We start from the raw sequence: 13309 nt of genomic DNA, 5'->3' as shown, positions 1-13309 counted from the left end.
TGTGTTAAAAGGCAATTCTGTTGCAACCCAGGAGGGGGCACTGTGTTTCTGTTATTGTACAAGTTTGTGTTCAAGAAATACTGTACATGTAGACAGGAAGTGCTGCATTGTGTGAGGTAAAAAACTATCACAAGAACATTTATAGCTGCTGTATGTGATGCTATGTTATGGCTGTGCATCTCATACAATATAATAAAAAGTGATTTTCTGTGTAATGATAATGATGCTGCAAATAATATAATGAATATAATGTTTTTAGTACAGGAATGATTCATTTTTAAATATTTATTCATTATTGAAAGGACCAGTTAACCTGACATATTAACGCCTCTGAATGTAGGAGTGATACAGAATATTGAAAATAGTTTTAGGCAGTGTGTCTTGATCAGCAGCTGTCAAAAAAAACCAACCTGTTCTGTGTTTGTGATGTATAGACGGATGTCGTCTCCTGTAACCATCACCAGCTCAACACCCATCTTTTTTTGCATTATGCTCTATATTTGAACTGAACTCTTCCATCACTACTTCCCTGCACACCTTGCACATGCCCTCTTGCACATACAGGGTCCATTTTTGCACATGCTATGCACCTTAATGTACAATCAGGCTCCACCACTACAAATTATGTTTACATGTCCCTTAAATGCAGCCATTTTCCTTTGTATCTAATTTTGTATTTTGATCTTGTAAAGTTTGTATATTGTGCTTATATTTCATTCTCAACTCTCTTTAGTTATATATAGTAGCTGGAAGGGAGCACTGTAAGTAAGAATTTCATTGTATGGTGCAACTGACCGTTCTCTGTTGGAGCTTGCTTCTGCTAAAACTGTAGCTTCTTGCAGATGAAAAGCACAACTTAAATCTTTTCTCTTATTCACACTGAGAAGCTGGAGAATACTGATGGGGCTCATGGACATTCATCCTTTGTCAGGTTGACATTATTTAGAGAAACACAGCACAATGAGATTATTTGACCAACAGATGGGGCAAGATAACTAAAAGTGGAGGTTCAGCTGGCTTTGGGGGTCTATGATGTAACTTGACACTACTTCCACCTGGGGGCTGTGTTGCACTGACCTACCTACTTGCACAGTAACCAGTAATTTTCAATTATAGGATGTAGAAAATTCAAACTCCGCATCTGTAGAAAAGATCAGAGGTTTTTAGAAAGTTCAGCGTGTGACTTCTTTTTAAAACAAATAGTGAATATTGAATATTGAATATTGAATATTATTGGCCGAATATTGAAAATTAAATTGCACAAAATGTCTTTATTTTATGTTGTAAAATATATTAAAAAAGACTAAATCCACAAGTGATGAGGAAATTGTTGTTCTACAAAATGGCTTAAATAAAAAAAAAACAACCTTTACTATATTTTTCATTACACTGCAGTAATAAGAAAATACAATCTGTAATTTTATAAAGCAATGACTTTCAAATAAATTAAATTGTGCATATGAGTAAATAGATCTCTCATCAGAACTTACTTACCTACTTACTATTCTGTCATTGGGATATAAACACTGGATCAAAATGGCATTTAATACTGCTCAGGTAAAATATTTGTTTACAACAATACATTGCAATATCAACTGCCTTTCAAAATGGTCTTAATTCTCACTTTTTAGCTCACAAAGGCTGATTACAGATCTCAACTGAATCTCATTGGGCTTTGTTTTAAGTTTGGATTGCTTTGTGGTGCAAAAAAATAAATAAATAAATGTGAACAAACAAATAGATAAATAAAAAAATGAATAAAATAAAGGTAAAAATAAGTAAAAATGAAAAACCTGAAAATAAATATTTTTGGATTTATTTCATGATCTTCTTAAAATGATTCCCCACAAAATGTGTAACTTATAAAACAAAGAATATTTTATATTTTTTCTATTATTTTATATTTAATTATATTACTTCTTCATATATGTTATTTATTTATTTATATTGAAAACTTTGGCTTATTTTATTGCAATTCATTAATTAAGTGCAGCTCCTAGACCAACAAAAAACACATTAAAACAACAAATACATGAGGTGAACAAATCCTTACATGACACTGTATATATTTAGCACTTGTCATCCATGCAGTAAAATAATGTGATACAAACACAGAACAGGTGTAATTAAGCAGCAGTAACACTGAGCAGTAGCCTTGCTGTGATGACACAGAGGATATGAAGCATAAATCTGTCGAGTGAAACTCCTTCACATGTATTTCTCTGCTGAGCGAGAGAAACCACAGAGTTGTACCGGTTCCTCTCAGCACATAAACATTCTGACTCATGCTGCTGTCTAAGAGATATATCTGTTGTGCTTTTCTACACCTTGCTACCTTACCCTCCACTTAAATAGTTAGTTTGGTCTCCTCTCTCTGAGATGTGTGCGGTGGAGATAATTACAATTTCAGCAACGTTTGCCAGGTGATTACCTCATAATCCCCTATTTCATTTGATAAGTCACGCATTGATTTAACTCAGAGTTGGACCTAATGGAGTATCTTTTCCACCGCCACAGTGATTTGTATGTTGGGGCGAAAGGACAACGGTGGATTGGAGGCAGAAAAACAGCCGCTCGCCATTCCTGTTCACTCAGTCACCGATTAAAGATGAGCAACAAGAAGGAAGGTTTAATCACCGCAGCCTGAATGCAAACAGTAAATCATTGCTGATACAGTAACGTGTGGTGCTGGTTAGAATAGTCCCTCTCACATAAAAGCATCCTGTTACTTTTTTATATTCTCTCCTCTTGCAGGCATGGGAGGGGGATGGAGTGATGAAAACGGTGGTTGAAAGATAAGAAGACTGAGGGGAAGAGAGACCTGCTTGGTATTCACCTGTCTCTCTGGATCAATAAAGGTAATTTGGGCTGATTCCTCCCCGTAGGCCTCTTAGCAGACAGAAGGGGAGAGGGGTCAGCCACTGCTGAGCTATGGGGAGCTGGAATAACTTAGAAACACACTCTGCAAATTACTGCCCCTGTTTGAGAATCTCTCATTCAGCTATTCCTACTGCCTGGACAAGAGCAACAATATGATGCAGAGTCCAAAGGGTATGCTGCCTTGTAGTTTTGACATTTATATGTACAGTGTGTCTAGAAGAAATCACTAGTTTTGTTCATGTTGAAATGGTGGCTGTTTTGTAAATTTATGGCCAACCTGCAATTCTCCCAAAAAAAAAAGCAGAAAATTAACCTAAACTTCACCTTTATCCTAGCCTGAAAAAAGAAAAGTTTTGCCATGACTATCGGTTTTCACATTCAGGACTTTGTGAAAGCTGCAGTGGTTTCCATACAGTTCAAAGAGGGGTTATGATACCCATGAAAAAGACGGTTTTGGAGGTGGGAGCTGGGTGTTCAGATTCACAGGTCAGGTCTCATAAATTACCATGGAAACAGGGGTGTCAGGTTGAATGAAAAAGCAACCAGCCCATACACACACATATACACATTCAGTTACCCTGATGGAAGATCAAGGAATAAAGCCAGGGATGTGATTTTCTGTTTTTATGCGTCAGGATTTGCTTACATCCTCTTAATTGCTGTTATATCCACTGTAAACCTTTTCCTGATTGTAATTTTTCCCTGCTTTTTTCTTTTGCCCACATTCCTTATCACAACTTCGGCCTTTTAGTCTCTTGGGACTGCAGCAGGTCTCATCAGTTGGTTATAGGCATGGAGGATGCCGTCCGTCATGTGGGGTCACCAGTCTGAGAGGAATGCTCCATGTCAGGGATGTCAGGGATGGAAAGGATATCCCGAGGGAGACAAGAACCACAAGCGGTGAACCCCTCCAATGGCCAGCCACTGTTGCATGTCCTACTTATGTTGTGTTTTTCATCAAAGTACACAGGTGTGCACTGCACCTGCACATACATATTTTCTTTCTCTGTCTTCTAACTTATATTCTCGTGCATGCACACTGTTGCGACCTCATATTTGAGTGCTCTCATGTTACCAAATACACTTATATGCTCATGTATGCTCTTTTTTTCTCCACACGGCCCCTTATAAGAAAGTGTAATGAGTGCAAAAGGTTTTCATTGAATGGGAGTCCACACATACGTTTTCTATGTTTTGTTCGCAAAAAAGTAAAAACAAAGAAAAAGAAAAAGTAGTCAGACAGCCTGGAAAACTTGTCTGCAGGGATGTTATGTGATTTACTGGGCAGGTTTGACCTTTAATGCAAGGAAGCAGACATAATAATTAAACGTAAGGGTCAAGGAGGAAACCAAAAAGCTAATGATCACATTGACATTCATGAATTTTGAATTTTCTGATGTTACATTATAAGAGGGAGGGAGTTTATTATAGTTATATTTATCTGAATATAGAAGATTTTGTTTGCAGCCAACATTGATATTGGCCATAAAAAAACATATATATGATTTATTTTTAGAAATGCTGTGTTTTTAGGTAAAATGTGCCAGTTTCCAAGTTTTCTTTCCCCATCTTAAAATGGGGCTTCAAATTCACAAAGTGGCTCTCAGTGGTGTCAGAAATCTCTCTTCAACATTATGAAGCATGCAGTGATTAATAAAATAAATGTACTGTGGCTACATAGAATATATTTTAGTATTTGTTAAACCGTGTTAGTAAAAAGTCACTGCAATAAACTGTACAAAGGGATGAAACTGATAAAAGTGCTTTTGGATGTCTCTGACTAAAGCATAAGTATGCAATAAGAATCTTGCTAAAGCATCAAGTGTCTTGCAGAAATTTGATTAATAGTCTACTTTTGCTTTCCACATCCTACTATCTAACTTCAATTATCTTTCAACATCATTAATTGTTTCTTGAGGAAGCACATATTGATAGTCCAACATGTGCGGAACTGTTTGAGGCTGACTTAGCTGACAAGTCATTTCCATTCTAGTACCCTGACCTAATCACCATATCTTATTATCATTCACATGAAAACACTAATTACAAAGGCAGGGTGAACCTGATTTATGCTAATGGAAACGTGAATATGCGACGGATGCATTAATCTAGAGTATAGGACCCTGTGCTGGTGTTAACTGTGATTAGCATTTGATTACCATAGCATGGGTTATATCTACTGGAAGCCCTGCTTCTGATGGGCTCGCGAAAATCTCTCCACTCTAGCAGAGAATGAGACTGTGACTCCTCACTGCATGAGGAAATATTGTTAATAATACAAAATGAACAATTTTGATTGTTTTCCTCTAAACAAAAATATCTAATTAGCATCAAGCTTTTAACACTTTCTGTTACTGAATGAGTGTAGTCGCTAAAATACGGGAACATTAGAGCTTCATTTGTCGTAAGTAGTTCAGAGTATTAGGATAGACAGGGCAAGAGTTAGAGAGTTTTAAAAAAAAGAAAATGTTAAAGGGTGAGTCATGGTCCTTTAAAGTAGCTGTAATTAAACCTCTTCTTAAAAAGCCTATTCTTAATCCAGGTGTTTTAGCCAACTATAGACCTATCTAACCTTCCCTTTCTCTCTAAGATCCTTTAGAAAGCAGTCGATAATCAGTTGTGTGACTTTCTACATAACAATAGTTTATTTGAGGATTTTCAATCAGGATTTAGAGCACATCATAGCACAGAAACAGCACTGGTGAAAGTTACAAATGACCTCCTAATTGCATCGAACAAAGGACTTGTCTGACTCTCTGTGCTTGTCTTGTTAGATCTTAGTGCTGCATTTGACACCACTGACTATCACATCCTATTACAGAGACTGGAACATTTAATTGGCATTAAAGGAACTGCATTAAGCTGGTTTAAGTACTATTTATCAGATTGATTTCAGTTTGTACACATAAACGATGAATCCTTCATGTATGCAAAAGTTAGACATGGAGTTCCACAATGTTCTGTGCTTGGACCAATACTATTCACCTCATCTATGCTTCTTTTAGGCAATATTATTAAACACTCTATAAACTTTCATTGTTATGCGGATGATACCCAATTATATTTATCAATGAAGCCAGATGAAACCAATCAGTTAACAAAACCCCAAGCATGCCTTAAGAACAAAAGACCCGGGTGACCTGCTGGATTTTCTGTTACTAAACTCAGACTGAAGTTATCATGCTTGGGCCTAAACACCTTAGAAAGACATTATTTAATGATACAGCTACTCTGGATGGCATTACCCTGGCCTCCAGCACCACTGTAAGGAATCTGGGAGTTATCTTTGACCAGGATATGTCCTTTAACTCCTACATCAAACAAATTTCAAGGACTGTCTTTTTTCACCTATGTAACATTGCAAAATTCAGGCACATCCTGTCTCAAAAAGATGCAGAAAAACTAGTCCACGCATTTGTTACTTCTAGGCTGGATTATTGTAATTCTTTATTATCAGGCTGCCCCAAGAAGTCTCTAAAGACACTCTAGCTGATCTATTATTATTACTATACATCTCTATGTGGAACTTGCATTGTGCCACACCTCCACCACTGTCACCAATTGCTTGCTCATGGGGGAATGTTGTTGGGTCTCTGTATATATTATAAAGAGTATGGTCTAAACCTGGTCTATATGAAAAATGCCCTGATATAACTTCTGTAACGATTTGGCTTTATATGAATAAAATTGACTTGACTTGTTGAGCTCACCTAAATTATAGAAAAAAGGGTAGTTTTATTATTATTTTATAGTTTTAGTTTTATTTGGCAAGGTTTTGAGATATCTTTCCACAGCAGTACAATGAAGGTGAATGAAATGTTGTATCTGCTCCTGCTCACACATTGAAAAATAACTTTCAACTCCCTATTACTCTGGATAATCCATAGATGACTCTATAAACAGTGTTCAGGGACTATTTCTTTGGCAGGAAGTTGTTCCGATGAAAACTTAGTCATAAATATCTCAAAACCTCATCACATAAAATGTTTTTTGCGTTTTGGGTGAATTGACCCTTTAAAACACAAGGGTGGAAATAATCTATACTTTTGTTATTGTCAAAATAATCCTATGAAGAGACTAAAACCAACAGTGTGTTAGTTTCTCAATACTTTCTGACCATATATTATATTAAGTTTTTTTAAGTTATGTCATTTCCCAAAACAGGTTGGCGCTGTTGTTTTTAGCAAACTTTACTCAAGCAGGAGCAAATAGTAATTTGTTTTGGACAATTTTCAACTGCAGATTTGGTATGCTGGTGTGTATTCATGAAAACACTATTATGTATGAAGGACTGACTGAAAATAAATGTTCATGGTAATGAAGGAACATGTCAACTGGTGCAACAGTGTGGCTGGCTGATGTGTTTTTAATAGTTTTTGGACAACAATGGAGATCTGTTCAGTAGAGAAATAAGATGTATTAGGCTTTTTCTACACAGAAAATACATGGTGGTGAGATTAATTCATTGTTGGTTTTGGTCAGTTTGTTGACAATGAAAAGTATATGTGATTTTATATTAACATATGATTGAGATGGATGGTTGTACTCAAAACCGGAAAGCCACATACTTAAACAGAGAGCAACATTTTTAGCACATCAGCAGCATATGATATACTATATCATTAACTGTTATTAAGCAAGCCCAAATGTTTGCTAAACCCGACATGCAGATGTGCTGAATGCGACACTTCTTTTTTGCAGAGTGCAGGTGTCTCCCAGTGGAAGTCCTCTGCACCATCTGTTCCTGAGGCCGGACCACCTCTGTGGCTTCCAGTGGACAGGAGGATGCGTTTGTTTTGGGAGACACGAGAGCACAAAGAGAGGGGGCCCATCCTTCTATCCCTACTTTGATCCCTCCATTGAGAGGACCCAGGCGTGGCCCTCTTGCAGCGCCGCCTCCCCCCGGCTTGTGCCTGCCTGGATGGCTGGTCTGACGGCTGAAGCTGGGGGCTAGCAAGCACAACACCCTGCACATGGCACTCTAGCAGAATGAGCCTATTGACGAGGCAGCAGATTGGCTTTGAGTGTACCTGATGGTTATCCCCCACTTCTCCCCGCTGGTCCCCCTTCTCTCTCTCTCTCTTGCAACCAAGCAACGACAATCCCTGAGTCTCCATCTTTCTAATACAAATTGCCAGTGTGTAGTGGATTTAAGAGAGTGGCAGAAGCCATTGTTGGGTAATCTGTAACAAAAGGGAGAGGTGATGTTGAGTGCAGTCCTTTTCTTAGTCAGGATTAGGCTAGTTTTTTTCTCTGCTAGCCCCCTTTGGATGATGCATTTGACTTTAGTAGCAGCTTGGCAGAGACAGAACAACTCTGTGATGGGTGTGTAACCAGCCACCAGGTTGAATAAAAGTGTATCAGAGTGTGCGTGCATGGTGTGTGTGTGTGAGGAGTTTGTATGAGTGTGGCTTCGTCATTAGCCGAGAAGAGGGTCATCTGGCTTTAATAGGTGTTCTCAGGTGTTGGTTCTGATGTCTGCAGCAATGGAGTTGTTTGCTGTTGGGAATCAGATCCTAGCTCTCCCCTTCCCCCGCCGCCCTCCCTCTGCCCTGCTCCAGTCCCTCTGCACCCCAGCTAATACCAGGCTCATTACACTGCTATCGATCGGCCCTCGCTGCACACCAAAGGGCAAAGAAGTCCTGTCCTCCCTTTCTCTCTTTTGTCATCCTTTTCCCCTCTTATACCCTTTTATAATCTGCTCTCTTTTCTATGTGCCCTTTCTTCTCCACTGACATCTTTCATACTGCTATTTCCTTTCTGGCGATTATGTTTGTGTCCAAAGAGATGAACATTCCAAGACACTGAGAGTATGGGTGCTCAGCACAGTCAGCACTGGCTGATTATCAGGAAATATCTGCATTGAAATAACTGGAAACAGACTCTTTCTGCCTTGTTAAGCTTTGTTTTGAGCGGTCTTATGTTATTTTATGTGGAGATGGTGTGCTGCAATGCAGAAAAGATGAATTTAGACAGAAAATGATATAAGAAGAGTCCTCAAAGACTCTCATTTTCACTATACCCCCCACCCCCCATCCTTAACTCACCTCCTACCATGCTGTCCAACCCCCTCTATCTCCAAGCCTTCACGCTTCTTTCCCTCCTTTTTTTCCCTTTATATCGCCAGATATATTGGTGTCTTGTAAAATGATACCCAATTAATTAGCCAAATCTCTGTAAAATAAAAAAGTGTGCAAGATTCTGTGGGCTACAGTGTAAACACTGAGGTGGCTTCAAATGAAAGGCAGGTGTTGAATTTCAACACTTTCTAGTGTAGTGTGAAGGGATCGCATTAGACAAAATATTTGCTTGCATGCACACAGATGCAAATGCATTGCACACATGCTAGGGTTAAAAGGCCAGAAGTTTATCAGGTCTTTTGGATTTTTTGCTCATGATGGGTCCACCTAAATATTAGGTAGAGGACCTCCACAAAAATGAATTATTAAAGACATGATTTCTTCTAACAACAGTTGAGGAGGATCCCGCAACAAGTTAAAAAGTGCATTGATGCATTAAGTAATTCTGCTGGTGAAACACGATGAAGACAATTCTCAATTCATTTCAATGGGTTTTATTGTCATGAAAGTTTTGAGAACAATGTTGCCAAAGCATCAAAATACAATTTGTCCAAATATTTGGACAGTACAATATAACAATAATATGAATATTAACACAACATTAAGCTTGATATTTATTAATTATACATATACAGTATATCCTATGCATGTATTTGTGTGTGTGTGTGTGTGTGTGTGTGTGTGTGTGTGTGTGTGTGTGCTGGGTGTGTCTAAGTCATTCACTGTCTCTCAGGTTGTGGCATGTTGATACATATTGGGCAGCAAGATATGCCCCGTCTCCTTCTCCTAGGTGTATTTTTAATTTTGAGAGGTCATTAAGCTCTTTTAAATCTGAAATTACAGAGTTGAACTTGTTAAAGTCAGTGTTCCTTATTTCATTGAATATTTTACATTGTAGGAGGAAGAGAGAAGAGAGATATTCTGTCGATTCATCATCTCTTCTAATGGCCAGATAACAGTCTAATCTACTTTGGCTTTTAGTTTCTTCTTTCCAGTGTTCCAAGTAGGTTTATTTACATTGTGTTATAATTTGGTTTACTCCGATTGGTGTTTGGAAAGCAGTGTTGGAGTGAGACTGGTCAGAGAGTGTCTGAGAGGGGGCAGTTAGTCTCAGCACCAGCTGACATAGAGGACTCTTTTCTGGGCTCAGCTCTTGGGTTTGGAGGGTTTTGGGATGGAGGGTGTCTAGGGGACTGGATTTAAGGTGATTAAAACATTTTGAGTGTTCTCTTTTGAATGTTAATTATCAGTGGGCATCTGTCTAATTCTGCTCTACACATATTTGTTGAAACTCCCTGTTGTTGTTATGGTTATACCAAGGTAGGTATAACTCATACTATGTTCAATGATATGATTGTTTATGGTAAACTGGTATTTGTTATTCTCACATTTGGGGACATTGTAATATAGTTAGACATTGTAACTAAACAGATAAATGGAGACAATTGCAGCAAGAATAGCCAGATTAGTTTAGAAACCTTTAATTCCAGAAAAAAATAACATGCAAGCTGTGCAATGATGTGATGACCAAAATCCCAGATAATATCTCATGTAACAATATCCGTAATACATTTACACCATCCCCTTTATTTGAACTGTGCTGTTTCATTTTTTCCACAAATTTTAGATCATACTACTTTATCAACTATAAAAAAAATACACTTCACAATCTAATTCATCCCATAACCACAAGTGAAATGACCTCATTAGACTTTAAAGTTTAATTTTAGAAAAACAATATTTCCAGGCTTAATTCTACAGTAAACAGCTACTTAAAATGGTCTTTTTTTGGCAATTACTTACTAATTTCTGCTTTAAACTAAAAAAAAAAAGAAGCTCATTGCTGTTTTTTAATACATACCAACACGCATCTTGCAACAAAGACCTTCTCTTTCTGTTGACAGAATTTATTTGCATTTTTTTCTGCTACAGTAACTCAGCAAGGGGTTCTCTGTCCTCTGACCTTACAGCTCACAAGCTGCATCGCCTGTTTAACCATAATTGCTTGCATACCATATTACACCATACTTCTTGACTTTACATTTGCATCTTCTGGCACCATGGTTGCACATGTCCCTCAGTGACTTCACCCAGTCTTATAGTACAGTTTGATAATAGAGGACTGTTCAATGTAGTATTACAGAGGTGGTGCTTGGTCTCCTGTTGTTACCCAGGTTGGCTACCTCTGACCCCCCACTACCTCTACATCTTTGTTTCACGGCTGACAGAAGGAGTGCCAGAGCTCCTCCAGCTCGAGTGATTTATGACCAGCAGCTGCTCTTGCAGCCCATGACCCACACAGCTGGGTGTCAGATGTGGTCTCCCTGTAAGCAGAAACTTATCTGGCAACCCAACATCAGTCGAGAGCTGGACAGAGAGGGAGAAGGGGTAAAGAGGAGAGAAGACAAAGTGGGAGAAAGATGAAGTGGCAAGACAAATCTTAGAGAAAAAAAAGGAGAGAATGAGAGGAAGCAGGCGAGAGTGCAAGTTTGCAAGACAGAGAAAAAAAGATTAAACTACACAGAATTGACAGTGAGAAAGCTTGAAAAGATGTGAAGGAGACATCAAAAAAAGTGAGACATGTGGTTCAAGACAATTGATTTGAATGCACCAGCTAAGCTCTGCATTGATTTCTGCTGGTGTCGAGAAAGCAAAATGTTTGTATTATTTCATAAGCCAATTAGCTGCAAGGATACTCCTCTCCCTGTGTGCCTATTGACCCACAGTCTGTGGCTACAGCTTTATTGTCTGGGGGGCGCTCTATAAAAGATCAATAACAGGCGAGTGATTGGATTATGCGGTAATCAATGCATTGTACTAATATATCACCAGAGTGATTACAGAGCACTGGCTAATAGGAGGCCTTAGAGAGCTGTAATGACATCACACTCCTGCTGGCGGTCAGGAGAAAAGTGTGTGTCTTAAAATGAAGTGTGGCGGGGATGAAAATTATGCATGTATGTGTGCGCAGGTGCATGTCACACGTCTACATATCACTGTGTGTTTATATGTGTGTGCGCATGAGTGCAGGGGGTTGGGTGGGGGTAGATGATGGGTTGATTTTCTTGATTCTTCAAACAGCTGAAGAATAGTACTACCAGATGGTGCGTGATAGCTTGCTCAGAAGAGGCCATCATCAGATTCCTGCTGTAACACAGTGACAGGGCTCCATTCTGATGCCGGGTTCAGTGCAGCAACATATGTGGAAACTGCAAAACAATGGCTGTGGAAAATCTGCTGTTCACAACCTCTGCAATGTTACAGCATTTCCTAATCATCTTTTTGTGTGTTTTGTCACATTTTTTATAAATAAATTAAATTAGAAAATGTGGATAAATGCTGCTTTTGTGTAGGACGAATAAAGAAATGTTTTCCTCTCAATATTTGTGCAAGAAAATTGTCACCAGATGTTTCAGTGATCAACAGCAATGCAGATGTTTGTCCTAAAGACTCAAGAGATCTAACAACATGACTCACTGGTGTTTTTTCTCATATGCCATGACTCAACTTGCTCATAATTTCACATATTTCAAATTGTGAGTATCTCCTTTTTGAGCTGACAGAGCCGACAGCAAAAAGCAGCCAGCTGGTAAAGTTGTCCATTGTCTGCTCAACTGAGAGGAGAAACGTGACTGGCAGGCTAATCTTGTTAGACACTTAGCACCAGAATGCCAGAAAGTAATGATGTAATGATAATGATGAACCTTTCACAAGTAATTATCTGTGTTTATCAACACGTGTCAGGCCATTTACTATAATTGAGAGAGTGATAGCCACCAATCTCTCCACTGCCATTCATAATTTCTTTGATTTGCCAAATGTTTGAAAGCTTAAGTCATCAATAGTGTGATATCCATGAAACTGCTGCGACAGCGGTGTTGTGTAAGGAGTACTGCTTTTGTCCCAGTGCTTTATCCACCTTTTTTCCTTCTTGGAGACAGAGAGGAAAGTTGTAGAATGAATGAGATGTAGTTAAACACCTTAAATCCTTTTAAAGGTGTCTTTGTTTGGTTTCTTCTTAGCTGCTTTGTCCCCGCGTCTTTTACTCAAATACAAGGCAGAGACTTCATCTGGTCCCGGAGACTTGCACTGGGGAGCTTTGGTAAAGTTCCTGTTTGCTCAAGAGTTTAGGAGGCTTTTATGTGACAAATTGTAAAAGAGCTTTTACAGGGCATAATGAGAAGCAAAGTCTTTTAAATAGGGAAGAAAAACATGCAGTGATGTAAGCCATATAGTTCGTGATATAAAATGTTTCAGACAAATTAGACTTAAGTTAGATTGACAACTTTGCTTCTATAAAAGTTTGTTTTAAAAAAGTTGCTCACATAACACTGTCTTATTCAATTATT

The sequence above is a fragment of the Thunnus maccoyii genome, chromosome 17, assembly GCF_910596095.1.
Source record: "Thunnus maccoyii chromosome 17, fThuMac1.1, whole genome shotgun sequence".
Classification (NCBI taxonomy): Eukaryota; Metazoa; Chordata; class Actinopteri; order Scombriformes; family Scombridae; genus Thunnus; species Thunnus maccoyii.
Note: the sequence above shows the minus strand (reverse complement) of the source record.